This window comes from Molothrus ater, chromosome 1, assembly GCF_012460135.2.
Source record: "Molothrus ater isolate BHLD 08-10-18 breed brown headed cowbird chromosome 1, BPBGC_Mater_1.1, whole genome shotgun sequence".
Taxonomy (NCBI): domain Eukaryota; kingdom Metazoa; phylum Chordata; class Aves; order Passeriformes; family Icteridae; genus Molothrus; species Molothrus ater.
The window spans coordinates 40,597,038-40,612,453 of NC_050478.2; positions in this window are offsets into that span (position 1 = coordinate 40,597,038).

Genomic DNA, 15,416 nt, shown 5'->3' on the forward strand with positions numbered 1-15,416 from the left:
TAGAGCCTCATTTTGAGTCAAAGTTGATGTGAAAAGGATAGAAATGTACCTCTCTGTTGCCCCATCCCCCAGAATGAGGTCATGAATTCATGTGCTTTTTTTTTTCCTACAGTAAGACAGAATCTACATCTACTTTAAAAAGCAACTGAGAAGGGCTATACAGCATTTAAGTATTCTGCATGATCTGAAAGTTTTCTTGATTCTTTTCACAGGGTTGTTTTGTGTTTACATGTAGAAGGAGGTCAGATTGAAATTATTGACAAGGCAATGGGTCATAGCTTTTGCTTTAAGAGAAACTTTAGACTTGTTCATTCTCTGCTAGTGCAGAATGCTTTGAATGCACTTTCTCTGCAGTGTGCTTTGAGGAACGCCATATTGGCCTAAGGCATTTCTTACTGCAATTTATTATAACTCTTTTCCAAAATTTGCAAAACCAAAAGTTCTCCTTTGAGATATCAAATAGCATGTTTGACTAAGTTAAATGCATGAAGCATATTTCCACATAGTTGAAGTCAATTGTTCTGAAGGAATTTGATCCAAGACATCATCCAAAGGGATGGAACTCAGAAATTAAAGTCTAGAAGTAGTCATCTTTTAAGCTTTACCTACTCAGATGTTGGGACAGAGTTTATCTTAAAATTCTGAGTTTTGACAGAGGAAACTTGTAGTTGATTGACTTCTAATAAACTAAATTGATGGTAACAGCATATGCTATGTTGGTACGGAAGAAATTTTCTTGTTCCTTCATTATTTCTGAGTAAAAGTAAACTATTTCCAAATGTTAAAAGCAAAATTGGATAAAATGCAAACTCTGTTATTTATGACTTACATTATCTCTTGTAAAAAAAGTTGGTATCTTCCAGCATTCCCAAAAGCCTTCTAGCAATTAGAAAGTTTTCATCAAATTACCTTTGTCTTTTGAATGACTTTGCTGTGGTGTTACATTCCTTAAAACATTATCTCCTGATTATTTGCTCTCTATTTTTAAAAATTATTCTGGCAAGATTATTTGTACTGTAATTTCTTATTGAAAGATTAATATATCAGACTTTGATCATATTTCTTAAAAGTGATCATGTATGTGCAAAAAAGTAGGGATAAATTATCTAGAATTCGTTTCGAAAATTGGCCTCTTCCCACAAATGCTTTTAAAGAAAATAGGAGTAGCAGCAGTATCAGAAGGGACTGTTCTCCTGGTACCCTCTTGAAAAATGAAACATGTAATGATTCAGTAGTTTAGTGACTGCGATCACAGGGTCTTACCTTTCCTATTTCTATGCAGTAGAAATTGTATTTTTCAATCTCCCAGTTATTAATATTTTATTTAAACATATTCTCGCTGTACTTCTGTAGCACCAGATCTACAAATGCTTTGAAATGCCAGAAAATCTGGACAAAAATTCTGTGGTTTTTTACTATTGCATTGTTTTGTCTTTCCTGGTGCAAAATTACTCTATCATGAAAGGATTATCACAGAAACACAAAATGGTGGAGGTTGTAATTAACATCCTGAGGTAGTCTGGTCCAACCATCCTGCTCTAGCTGGGGATATCCAGAGTTGTTTGCCCTGGACCACACTCCAGTGGCTTTTAAATATCTCCAAGGAGAGACTCCACAGCATTCCTGGGCAGCTTGTGCCAGTTCTCAGTCACCACCATGGTGAAAAGGTGTTTCCTGATTTTCAGGGGGAGAGTCCAGTATTTCAGTTTGTGCCCATTGGCTCTCGTCCTGTCACTGGTCACTGCTGGGAAGAGCTTTTATCCTGTTTGCACTGTCCCTTCAGTTATTTGTATACATTGGTAAGATCCCCCTGCACCTTCTCTTCTTCAGGCTGAACTGAATTCTGTTTCCTACCACAGTTCTCTTCAGAAGCATATGCTATCTAAGCAGCCACGTTTTTCACTCTGTTTTTTTACTATCATCTTCAGAACTAAGATACCTCACCTTTGAAGACTTTTTTGGAACCTGGTACCAGGAGAAATACTGTAGAGCCACGCAGTCATATGAGACAGAGCCAGGCTTAAAAATACAGTAATTTTTCACGGTCCAGAACAATATGGTAGCTCTTCACAAAATACTTTTCACAGCAGGTATTTTTTCACAAAATGGTTTTTTTTTTTGCATAAAATTTTTTGTAAGCTTAGATGGTACAGAAATAATGACAGCATCTAAGAAATGTTGCTTTACTAAGTTTATTTTTTCAGAAAACCATAGATTGCTTTGGGTTAACACTAACCTCTAAATATCACTGAATCTAAGTGAGCAGTCATGGGCAGAGACATCTTTCCCTAGATCAGGATGTTAAAAATGAGATCTTTTGCATTTATTTTTAACATACCTTGGGATTCAGCCATGGAGAATCACTTAGTGACTTGTGTCACCACACTCTCACTACTGCCCTGCTGAACTCTACACACAGATTGCCCATTTTCTCACAAATTCACTGGTTCTTCATGAAGCAGAATAGTTTGAAAAGGAATAATTATTTTAAGTGGTAATTCTGAGATGTGACACAATTTCTAAAAAGCTTGCTGTATTTTCTAGTTTAAGGATGAAAACTGAAGTAGTATTCTTTTACCACATAGATATATTTTTGTTTAGATTTAAAAAAACTGCAGATAACTGAAATATGACTGTTTAGATAGCTGCTAAAATAAAACCAGTCAAGTTTCTCTGATTCTAAATCAATTTTTAATGCATTATAGGAAAATGATGAATATTTATATGTTTGGAACTGATTTGCACATATCTTTCAGTGGTTAGAAACTGCATTTCAGCTGTATAGGCTTGACCCCCCTTTTTCCCAATATTAAACAATAGTGGGGTTTAATTGTCCTTTGATCCTCATATATAATCCCTTTTGGTTAACATTAAGTTCAGTACCGGAAAATTTAACTCTAAGTAGTCTCTAAGAGTTTTTTCACTTCAAAAATAGTATGTTTGTCCAGAGGATTATTAGCTGCTACACAGCTTTTAGTTATGGTAGAGAACATCCAAGGCATGCTCATTTCACTGTCCTACAACTAAAATTATACTTAAAAAAGAAAAACCTACAAAACAGAATAAAGATCAAAGCAAACTTCTTTCCTCCCACCCTAAGGAGTAGGGAAGGAAAAGAGAAACAGAACAAAGTGGATAAAAATGGAATTAGGAAACAGACAGAAAGAGACAGATAAAATATTAATTTTAAATATAAAGGCCTTCCTTTCGCTATTTTATGGTATAAATGGTCACCACTCTCACATTAATTTTTCAGTGAAAAGACCTTTAAAATTATTTTGTGCAATTTTTGTAATAATTTAATTCCTTTTGAGACTTTTTATAAAGAAAATATTACTGAAATTATTCTCAAAACAATTTTATTTCTGACAGCTCTTGTTATTGAGGTTTCTTAAAGTGTCACATAATTACATATTAATGTTAAGAAATATTTTAAGTAATAAATAATGTCATTTAGGCCAGTCATCTTTTAGTATTTTTATGGCCTCAAGCAAACATAACTTATCTTTGAAAATACTTCTTCTTTGCTACATGTTGCTTATGACTAAAAGACAAAAGAACTCAGAGCAAAAGAGAAACATAAAATATGAAAGTGAAGCTCTAAAATCTGTACATCACTTAAGGCAAAAAAATTGCAATGTTTGAAAAATGTCTAGCATTGTTCCCATCTTTAAAAGGATTCAAGAATGACTCCAGGTATCACAGGCTTGCAAACTTCTTTTCAGTTTTATAAGAAGTGATGCAGTATAATTAAGGAGAAAGTAATGAAATGCTTGGATAAATATATGCTGATATGACCAAACTGGCCTAGCTGCCACAAGGGTAAATCACACATTCTTGACCAGCTAAATTCTTTGAGTCAACAGTACAGTGTATAAAGGGCATCTTGAGGAAGTAATTTACTGTGATTTTTCAAAGGATTTCTGACAAAATCTCTCAGAAGAAATTAGGAAGAAAAATAAAGCAGCCAAGAGGTAAGGCTGAAATTCTGAGAAGGTTCAAAAGTAAGTAAGCAAGCCAAAATAAGCAAAGTTTTAATAAATAATTTCTTCACAGACTAGGGAGGAATTCTTACCAATACAAAACACTTAAGGAAAAAAGGTTTTATACTTTTAGTGTAAAACCAACTAGCTACTAATTTACCTTGTTTCAATAATTATGCTACCTAAATTGGTGTTTTCCAGGAAATCTCTCATGACTGCCTTTTCATCCCAGTTAGCTAGGGCCACTGATGTATTTTAGGTACCATTTTATTTTAATCACACTTTTATAGTATCACAGCTTCAAAGCATTGAATTGACATTGCTGCAGTCCAGTCCTTCTGACTTTGGTGCTTTGTTTTTTTCAGCGTCCCTTGATGCAGTGAAGTATTTGTCTATTTAGTAAATTAGATCAGAAAACCAATCTGGATCAAAATAATCCCATATCCCCTCCAGCAAGGAGTTAGAGATTGTCCAGGTTACTTTGTTTATCCTGTTCACTGTGTAGTCACATAAGTACATCTGGTGATGTAAGAGAGGGAATAGAGCAAGGGCAGGAATAGTGACTGTAGGAGATTCCCTGTTTTGATGGCAATACCTGTTTATTCTTCCTTCACATTATTTTTGAAACTGTGTCTAACAGCTTCAGGTAGTAGAACAGGTAGTGAAGTCAATTATATTCAGTTCAAGCTTGAACTCTAGTAGTTGCTAGCTCAGACAGAAATGCAAATGGTGAGACATTTCTGATAAATGCAAAGATGAGACGTACCCTAAAAAGTCTGCAATAAAAATATGATACAACTTTGGGCTATATATTGATTTTCACCAAACAACTATGCTGGGATCCATTTCACTTTACTGAACCAACAGTCAAATATTTATTATTTTAAATAAATATTTAATATTTTAATATTTTTAAAATTTTAAATATTTATTTAAATATTTAATATTTAATATTTAATATTTTTTCTTAGTGACTGGTAGTCACTAAGAAAAAATATTAAAATTCTTTTAAGTTGGGAGAGTCATGTCTGCATTATTATGAGAAACACTTAAAAATGTAACTGAATTTCACAGGAAGCTTGAAGATTTAAAAATCAAAATAAAAGCATATATGATGACTGTATTAAATATGCTTACTAATATAGCATTTCACATATATTAAACAAATTGATCTTTTGTGGTTTTTTCCAATGTGTAGTAGGAAAAGAGTCAGAAAAAGCTGATTAATTAGGTTAAACACTAGGCTTAGAGTTTCCTGACATACAGAAGCCTTAAAAAAGCAGTAAAATCTCACCCTTAAACAAATGACTGAATAAAGAGCTCTATGTTTTACCAAAATGAATGTAGAGGTGAGAAAGATATAACAGAAAATTCCCTGGTTCCTTGGTATGTTGATTACATCTGAACATTTTGACCAAAGATTGTTGGTAATGGATATTGGAGAGGAGTTATTTCTGAGTTTTTCACTGTTCAGGTACTTGTAGCAGATGATTGACAGCCAAAATATTATGAGCAGTATGGGCACAGTACCATCTCTGGCTACCTTGCAGGAAGAAAAACAGCACATCATCTTGTTTCAGCTGGCTGTACGTGGACAAGAATGGCATGCAGAGCAGGATTTTAGCATGCATGGAAGGAGCCAAAGTTAGAGTTAATAGATTGATGTGGCTGGATAGGACAGTTTCTTCAGCACAGTGGATTTATAAAAAATTCTCTGGATTTATAAAAATCTCTAGCTACATCTACAATCCATGAATCTTCTACTTAAATTTAGCAAAACCTGAGTTTGTGAACTCTCTGAGTGTAAGGTAGGAGTGGTTCTTGTTGAAAGACCAGAGAGGAGCCAGTTCCTCAGAACACAATATGCTCCCTAAACAATGTGTCCTACCATTTATTCACATTGATCTTTAGGGAAACAGATTTCATCAGGTTGCATGCTGCAAAGAGTCTTTGATAATGCAAGAAATGAAGCAGCATAATCTCTTAAAAATGTCTTACTTAACAGTATTATTAGTAATCTGAAAGAGAGGAGTGTTAAGAAGATAGCAAGCAAATTAGAAGGTGTTGAAAAATTAGTGAAAACAGAAATAAAAGAGAAGAGCAAAGGGAGATTGCAAATACAGGAAGGAAATAAGTAAACCAAGGAAAGTTTGCTTAGAAAATTCAAAGTTAATTATATGGAGAAAAATAATATTAAAAAACTTCAGCATTAGAAATATGGAAAGTAGTAAAAATAAAGAAGCTACAAGGACAATTATTGAAGAGCAAATAGTATATGATTGTGAATTGGAACATGGAATAAACCCAAACAATTTTATTTTGGAGTCAAACTCCCTTCTCAAGCTCTCTGATCTGCAGAGCATGTAAATAAACTGTATCATCTTTCAGAACAGTGCATCTTGTTCTCTCAAGTTTATCTCACCAATTTTGTGAGCTGGTTGCAAGAGACGATGTATCACCACAATGAAACATTTTTATCATGCACAAAGTTAATGGATGATGTGAGCTACATTGCTATCAGCAAAAGAACTATAATCCCTCACTATCTTTGAGGCCAGAGGTAGGTGCAGTATCGCTGTTCATGGCAGAGGGAAAGGCTGTGTCCCATTTCCATAGTTTCAGGTTGTTCTCCGCAGGCTGGGTCATACGGTGGGGCATTCTGCCAACCAAAGAGCTGCAAAGCATATTTTTTCCACTCACATTTTCAGGTCCTGCACAGCACTGCAGTTTCTCTCCATCACTGGAGGAGCTGGAAAGAAACTGCAGTGCTTCACTCAAGTCAAGTCTGAACAAATGAGTTGCTGTTGCAATGGTGGAGAATGAGAGAGCAGGTGGAACACTGTAATAATAATACTGTCAAGTAATTATTATAATTATTTGCTCTAAGTATCTCAGAGCTTTTTTTCTCTGCAAGGAAGAGTCCAAATTGAAACACTTTTTGATATTGGAAGGGTTGGCTTGTGGAAGAGGGTAAAAGAACTAGACATATGATCATTAATATGATTATGTCTGCATGGCACCTTAGGGGCTGGACCTGGAGCTCACTAAGGCTACTGTGCCCCTTGATGTGTCTTAGTGCTTTTCATGGTCAAATACAGGAGTCTTGTAGCATTCTCTACAGGCTAAGAAAGACTTCTGGAGCTCACACAGCCTACAAATCCATCTGCCTTTGTATTTCACAACACTGAGACCTGAGATCCTCCTCTGAAGAGTCACATGGCTGACTTGTCATTGGCCATGTTATGGCACGGCAAGGCAGCTGATGCTTGTCCATGTGTGATTCAGTCAGGAGTATGCTCCAACTTGCTTGGACATGATCTAAGTTTGCAGTGTGCAGCACACCCCAAATCTATTTTATGTTCAGTTTTCCAGTACACAATAAATAACCCAAACAGTGGGCCTGGGACAACCACGGGCCTTAAGAAATGGGCTTTAAATACACACTCCACAAAAACAGAGGCAAAGCCTGTATAGCATGCCTAATAGCTAACTGAAGAGAACCTAATGAGCATTCCCTAATAAAACAGATCCTGTACAATAAAATGGAAACTGGAATGGGTACAGTACTGTGCAGTTTAACATAAGCAACAGTAAATGAAAAGACAATGTTAGGATGTTACTCAGTGCTAACTCTTAAAACACCTTGCATATGTATCCTGCATTCCAAAGCATGCTGAATGTACTGGAAATCTCCATTGCTATTGTCACTAAACTATTCTGCAGCTGCTTGTCACTTTGTTGAGCCAAACACCAACATTTTGCACAGCTATCGTCTCCCAAGGGTGCTGCCAGGTTTGAATAGCTTTATTTTATGCCATGATCACATTCATCCTTTCTGGCTGCAGGTATTTCAGGAAATGGTGGTTCAGTCTGTCTCCTTAGGCACTAGGTGTCCTTCATACCTTCTTCAGAATTGCACTTGACATTTCAATATCCCAAACTTAGTATATGTGATACATCGTGTTGATTTCCACTCTTGAATTAGGCATCAGGAAGAGTTCAGTGCTCCTGCCCTAAAGAGAGAAAATATTTCAAAGGACTGAGGATTTTAAAAAGTGCTGAAAGGAGACACGAGACAAAAGAAATAATTTAAAAAATAGTGCCATATGAATATTTTGCAGAAGATACATATATACAGTGCAGGCCTATGATAAAGAAAAATAGTTCTAAAAGAGCAGAAAAATGTTGACAGCTAGGCAGCTGTTAGGGAAAAAACCTTATCCTAGTTCTAAGCAATAAGCTGCAAAGAAGCAGGGATCCTAATGTAGCTGGGACACTGAGTGTGAACGTGGAATCAGTGGCAGTGAAATGTTTTCTCAGGACAAGGTCCTGTTTTGTCTCTGAGCCTTAACCTGAGCCAGTGTTAGTACAAATATGGCAAGTGGATGTATCTATTTTTGTCAGTCTTCCTCCAGATAGGCTAAGTTAAACCTAAAACTAATTCATGTACTTTGAGATTAAGTCCGGCAGAAGTGGAAAGTACTGTCTTACTGATCTCAGATTATTTCTATTGGCACTTGCTTTGGTATTTCTTACCCAGTTTAAAAGTCTTAAATTATATAACATGGTCTCTAATGTCAGAATTCATTTTCCTATAGCATCAATGCCTACTAATATTTATACTAATACCCAAGTGCCTATTAAAATATACCAGAATTATTAATCCCCCCCCCCCCAGTCTTCCTTTTTATTTTTGTTCTTTGGAGTAGGAGTCATTGTTCTTTCTCTTCTCTTTTTCTCTTTTTTTTTTTTTTTCCTATTACAGCTCCTAGCACAATGGTATCCTGATCTGAGTCTGATTTTCTTAAAGTTCTAGAGGAGATGTATTGGAAGCAAAAGTTTCAAAATAGATCTATGCCATCTGAACTTCTGTGCTTCACTGCATGATGCCCATTTTAAAGACAGGGTCAGATTCAGGAGCAAAATAGTAGGAAAGATAAAGTGGGGGCTCTGAGAGACTTTAGCCAAAAATAAGATCCTCCATCCATAGTTCTGCAGCCTCTGAGACTGACCTGTAATGTTGTGAAATTATGAACCTCATGCCAGCCTTCATTTGTGTATTGAGCAAACACAAGGACAGAAGGTTACAACTGCTTCCAAAAGAAAATAAAAAAAATTAATACTAAAAATATGAAAGTTTCATGTGAGGCTTTGGTAATTGTTTTAGTAATTATTTGATTGACTGAGATTCTGCATCTTATACTCAATAATATTTTGATCAAAAAGGGTAAATTCCAAAATATGTGAATCTTGTACTATTCAGTCAGATAATATAAACTGAAAGAGTGACTATGTAAGACTGAGAAATAATTAACAAGAAATAGAATTTACCATTATTAGCATAGTTCTTAAATTTCATTCTTCTTGAGTGTAGAGGGAATTTTCAAGAAACCTCTACTACAGAACAGGCAAGTATTATGGAGGCACATAAAGAGTACTTGCTGATAAGCAATCCTTTGAATCCTTGAAAATCTCTTCTCTTTAATAATTATACCAACTGCCACTTCTAACCACAAAGCAAAGCTTAAATGGCACAGTGAGTTGAGAAATGCAGCAGTTGTCTAGGGAGGCTAAACAACATATTATTCTGCCCTTATTTTAATAAAAATATACATGCATATACAATTTGAAAATGCATGTACTTTCATAAGTATAAGCAATAAGAACAAAAATACCTCAGCAAACAATACTGTTGGTGATTTATGATTCCATAATCCCCTTTATAGCCCCCTAATAGGCATTACACGTAGAAAAAACAAAAAAGGAAATTTTCTGTTTTAACCAGGCCTCTTAATCCTGAGAAGTATTTAATCTTTTGGAAATGTCTCAGTGGCACATTGCTGATGGCATGCAATAAAGGTAGTTGACCTGTCCCCTGTGGAGCAAACCCAAGGCAATCTGCTTAATCTCATCCTGGGAAACACACCCAGTATCACTGAATCTGATGAAATCACATGGATATTTTTTCAGATGCCTTGCAAATGCATACACAGAAATTATGAAAACAAGCTTTGTTCAGTTCACAATTCAGCCTTTTTGAGCATCTCCCATGCCCTTGAAGAACAAAGCAGACAGCTGTATTAAAATTTTGTTTTTAAGATTGTCTGCAAAATTACTCTCATCCCCCTGAGAGGAAGTAACTCAATCCCCACGCTGCCGGGTACAGTTAAAATCTAAAATAAACACATAAGAAATCCCCTTATTTAAGACACTGTCTTTTCCCATTATTAAGTGGCTTCAGATAAAATACAATTTTGCTAAATTTTAAATACTCAACTTGAAGCTTTCCATGGCAGGTGTCTGCCTCAGGCTGAAATGAATGTAGTACTTTACTTATTTTGGAAAGCTTAAGCAAGCAGGTCCATGCCTCACAATAGATTTAATAGGAAAATATTTTGCTCCTATGAGAAATGTTTACAATTACCAAGGAAATTGTATTATCTTTATGTTCTGGAGCAGTGGCCTAAAGCTTGGCATGAGTTATGCTGTGAAAATATGCCTACATTTGGCTTGCATTTAAAATCTCATGAAAAAAAAAGAAAAAAAGAAAAAAACCTCCATGTGTTTTAGCCACTAGGGTTTGGCAGTTACCTTCTCCAAAGCTTCATCTTCACTGGATCCTTGTTTGGACTGAAGAGGCCAAGTGAGGCTTTGTGCAATTCCTCCTCTCTTTGACAAGTATTGTGGTTTGGAAAATGGAGTTTGTAGCAGGAGATTATCTCTCTTTTAGTGTCAAAGAATCCCTGCTGATGCCACAGCAATAGAAGGAAACCTGCCTAAGTGGAGCACTAGGAGCTGGGCCTGAGTGTTACAAGGATGGGGAAAATGATGGAGCACAGGGCAAGAGAGAGTAACTGAAATTATTAGGGAAAAGAAATGAAGGCAGAAAAAAGTGGAATTAAAAGACAAAGTTAATAGAAAGAAGTGGGAACAGTCTGGATCTCAGAAAGAAATTACTTGACTGGGAAGGCCACCAAGGAATTTATAACTATGATATGGATGTAGAGGAAATAGCACTCATGGAGGATTTCTCTTTAGAAAATGATAGATAGGTATTACCTTTGTCTTCCCCTGGAACTAGTGTTTTGCTCCAGCCAGGCAATAATTCTGTAGGCCAGATGAAATGCATGTCTCACCTGCCTCTTGTGGCTGATTCACAGAAGAGGGAGAGTTTTTCACAACTCAAGTACTTTTCTAGGTTACATGTCAGAGGTCTGTAGTGCACCCACCAACACAAACTGGTTGAGTGTGTGTACATATGATGTAACACCGGTTTAGAATTTTTGCTTTTAGAAGCTAGGCAGCTGCACGAGTTTTCCAAACATTGTCCTGTTGTTCTTTGGTCTTTTTTGAATAACATATACCTGTTTCCTCAAAAATTGATAATTGCAAGTTTTTTTACTGAAACCTGACATGAATCAGTCATTCTTAGAATACCTTCAAGAGTCTACATTGTACTTTCTGTTGCCACGTGCCTCTGAGGAGGAAAAGTCTAAATTGGAATATCAAGTAATGAAAGTGTCTGAGACATATTTAAGCTTATGAAGTTAAATTATAGGGGTGTATGTTTAAGCTCAAAATGCATCTGCCTGGAAAAGTTTAGTGATGAGAAATTTGCAAGGTCAAAGGCCAAAAATCCAGTAAATTATTTTCTGATCATTTCAGCTATGTTGCCCAATTTACCAGAGCTCTGGAGACAGGAACTGACCCATTCCCACTCACTATGTGGTGCTCTGTATTTAAAAACTGATGGTGTTACTAAGCATTTAGGAGTTTCCTTTGCCTTTGTACAGTAGAACTAACTGGATTATTATGCAACCTTTATATTTTTCTTTTTTCTTACTATTTACCATTTCTTCCCTGCTGTCATTTTTAATAGCACTGATATTTACTTCTACATTAAATTACACATGAAGCTTTGTTATGAAAGAGAAAAGAGTATTTTGACTGTAGTTCTGCTAAGCATGCAGTGCTTTGTCATGGTAAATGCTCCCCTAAGATATCATGTCTTGTGATCACTCTTGCTTAGAGTTAAAAAAAAACCCCAAAATATCCAAGTGATAAAGTGTACTGCAAGATTGGTGGAACATACTGAAACTCCATTCTAGCTAGGAATATTGAGTCATTGCCATGATTAAGGGAAATGAGATGACTTACTCATAAATCCCTAGCAATCATCAGCTCTCAAATACCACAGCTAATAAATAACCATTTGTTTACAAATAGGCTGTATCATCCTCTGGTGGCTGAGGCCTGTGAAGCTGGATCGTATTTACCTTTTTCTGAAGCCTTCCGTTAAAGTTTCTAAAAGGTTTCCCTTTAGATGATCTTATGTCTATAAAAACTGAATCCCCCTTAATCTCTTTGAATATTGTATTAAGTACAGCTTTTCTCAGCCCATGCAAAAATCTTGAAATATCACAGTGAGAATTTTTTTAAGATAGTTTAATTGTTAGTCATTATAAGTGATATACTGTAGCTGCATTTCCTTTAGCCTTGAAGTAATTAATGGGTTAATTATCTTTTGCATTTACAATGGATATTTTTTTTCCAAAAAGTTAGGCCTATAGGCCTATTAATAAACAATGTTGAGTACATCCCAGTTATTACAAATGTTAAACAATAAGAAGGAAAACCAAAATTTGATTACCAATGAGCACCTGAATATTATGACAAAGCTGTTTTCTCTGAACTAAGTATTTCACAAGAACTTTTAAAAACTTCTCTCACCTTTGAACTGTTTTGTTTTGAAACCCCTATTTTTCAGTGCAGAGAAAAAGTTCATTGATGTTAAATTCCTTCTGAAGAAGAACAGGGATTTCATTCATCAAACCATCACCATCAGTCATAAAGGCTGTTCATACATCAGATTTCTTTCAGTTGCCTCCTGAAAACAAAACATATTTAGCCAAGTATTAGTAGATAACAAGGAGCTGTATTTTTACCAGTACAGATAACTTGGTTGCTATGCCAAAAACTTAAGTTTTTATTTTTGAAAAAGAAATTACTCCAGAGAATTTTTTTTTCCCACAACTCTTAAAATATACACCAGCACCAAATAAGCAATTATGGATTCACTTGAAGATTTGAGCTGTATTGCATCTCAAGCAATTAAGAATCCTTTGTACTATGACAAGTAATGCATACTAAACTTGTTACCCAAAATGGGCCAAATGAGATCTTCTAATATAATAGTAACTTTTTATGTTTTTAGTGAAATCAATACCTGTAATTTTAACTTTCCAGATTTTCTGAATTTCCACTTGAGAGCATGTACACCCAATATAGTCCTACATCTTTTCAATTTATATCTCTTCTTTCTGCTACTCTTGAATTATAAACTTGTTCTCCATCCAGTCTTCTGCATCCATTTAATTTAGTTTTAGCTTTCTGCTTAGTCTTTTGCTATTCTTTTAACACTTATCCATAATCAGCTACATCAATTAGCTAATTTCTATTCAGATTAATTTCTTTTCCCAACATTTTAGAATTTTTTCATAATCAACATTTTATTCTGGATTGTTTTGGGTTTTGTTTTCCTCCCCTGGAGCCTGCTTTCAATTGGCCTTTGTGTTTGAAGAGAAATTTTCAATATCCATTGATAAACATAGTTTTGTTTTATTTTATTTTATTTTATTTTATTCTCAATACCTTAGAATTTCTTGCTTGTAAATGCTTTTCCAGTTCATCCTGAAGCATGGCAAATGACAAGCAGGAGTGTTTTAGTTTACCCTATACCGACTATTCCATGTCATATATGGGGGGGTAAGTGCATCCATATGATATGGAAATACATGCTTTATATATGTTTGTGCTTTATATAAACATACATACCTGTATGTTTAAATGCACAAATGCACAAGATGGTTTGAGTGGATGTTCTAATGAAACGTAGAGACTATTTCTAATATTTTCTTGTCCTCTTTATTTTTGTAAATTGCAGTTATACTTGAACCATATTGTTTCCTAAATGGAGAATAAGAAAGTTCTCACTCTAAATGGCATTTGTGAAGTTAGTTTCTTCAGAAAGAATGGCCCAAAGGCAATATTATCTGATTGTACCTATTTAATCCTCCCATCCCTCTGAATCATGTGCCAGAACATAGGTTTTTTTAGTGGGAGGCAAATCTTAAATAAGAGCTCTTTAAATAGATTGTTATGTTGTTGTGACAGGTAGAAAAAAGTTAATGACCTATTAGATGTCACAGAACTGTAAAATCACCAGATTGTTTAGAGCTTCAATCTGACTGATAGCACTGCACTGCAAGATGCAGCTGTAGAAATAAAAATGCACATCTGAACAACGCTGAGTCATTACTCATGTTTGAGAATGTAATGTCTGCTGATTTGCATTTGCTTTGCTGTACCTTATTTTGGAATTTTAAAATGGCTTTGAAATTCTTAGAGTATTAGACCTTTATATGGGTAAAGAGAAAAACAGTTACAGGAGTTACAGCAAAAAATATTTTAACACTGTATATATAATTTGTTATTTTTGGCATAAATTAATGACAGTGTGGTGGTAATTAAGAGGAAAGCCTAGTACTCACTAGTTATTGCATATTTATTTGGCACTTTTGTCTACTTATTTTCCTTTGCAGTGTATTTGACACTGGGCACTGTCAGGGTGGTGGAGTAGGAGGCCTGTTGGTCTTAGATAAGATATCAACTCCTAGTTTTCATCTAATTTTCTTTAGAAAAGACAGAAGTGCCTAATACAGTAAACACAATTATTCCAGAGCACTTAATAGAAGGCTAACAAAATAGATAACTTGACAAGCTTATAAAAGCTGTATGAATATAGCAAAGTATGTAAACTGCAATGTTTTTCATTAGAAAGTAATAGAAATGCAAATTGATTTCAGAGAAGGCACTCAAAATAGGGTTTTTTTCCTGTAAAATTGTTTTCTTATTGTGAGACACCAGTGTGGTAATGCCCCAAGAAACAACAGGCATCTTGCCATTGGCTTAGTTCTAAGAAAATAGGGATTTTCCCAGGACCAAACAGGTTATTAAACAGCTCTATTGTTTCTAGTAAAAGCTGTTTAGTACTATGACTGTCTTCCAGTCAGATTTCCAGTATTAAACCAGAAAACATTTGCTAGCTCTATTTCACATAGGCCTTCTCTTCACAGACACACCCTCTAGCTCTCAAACTTGAATTCCATTTTTAAGTATACTACATTCTGCTATGGAGGGACACCATTTATCTTATCTGGAGGATGAGTTTCAATTGAAATAGATATAGGTAGATCCAAGGAAACTACCTTTTGAAAGTCAAGAATAAATTAATTGCTGATGAAGAAGTAAGAACGTAATCTCTTGGGTTGCTGTTGGATTCTGACTTCAACTATTTTCTGGAGCTGTGAGCTCTTCTGGTGCTCCCATGAAATGAGATAAATAGCTGTATAGATAGACTCCCAGACTATGAGT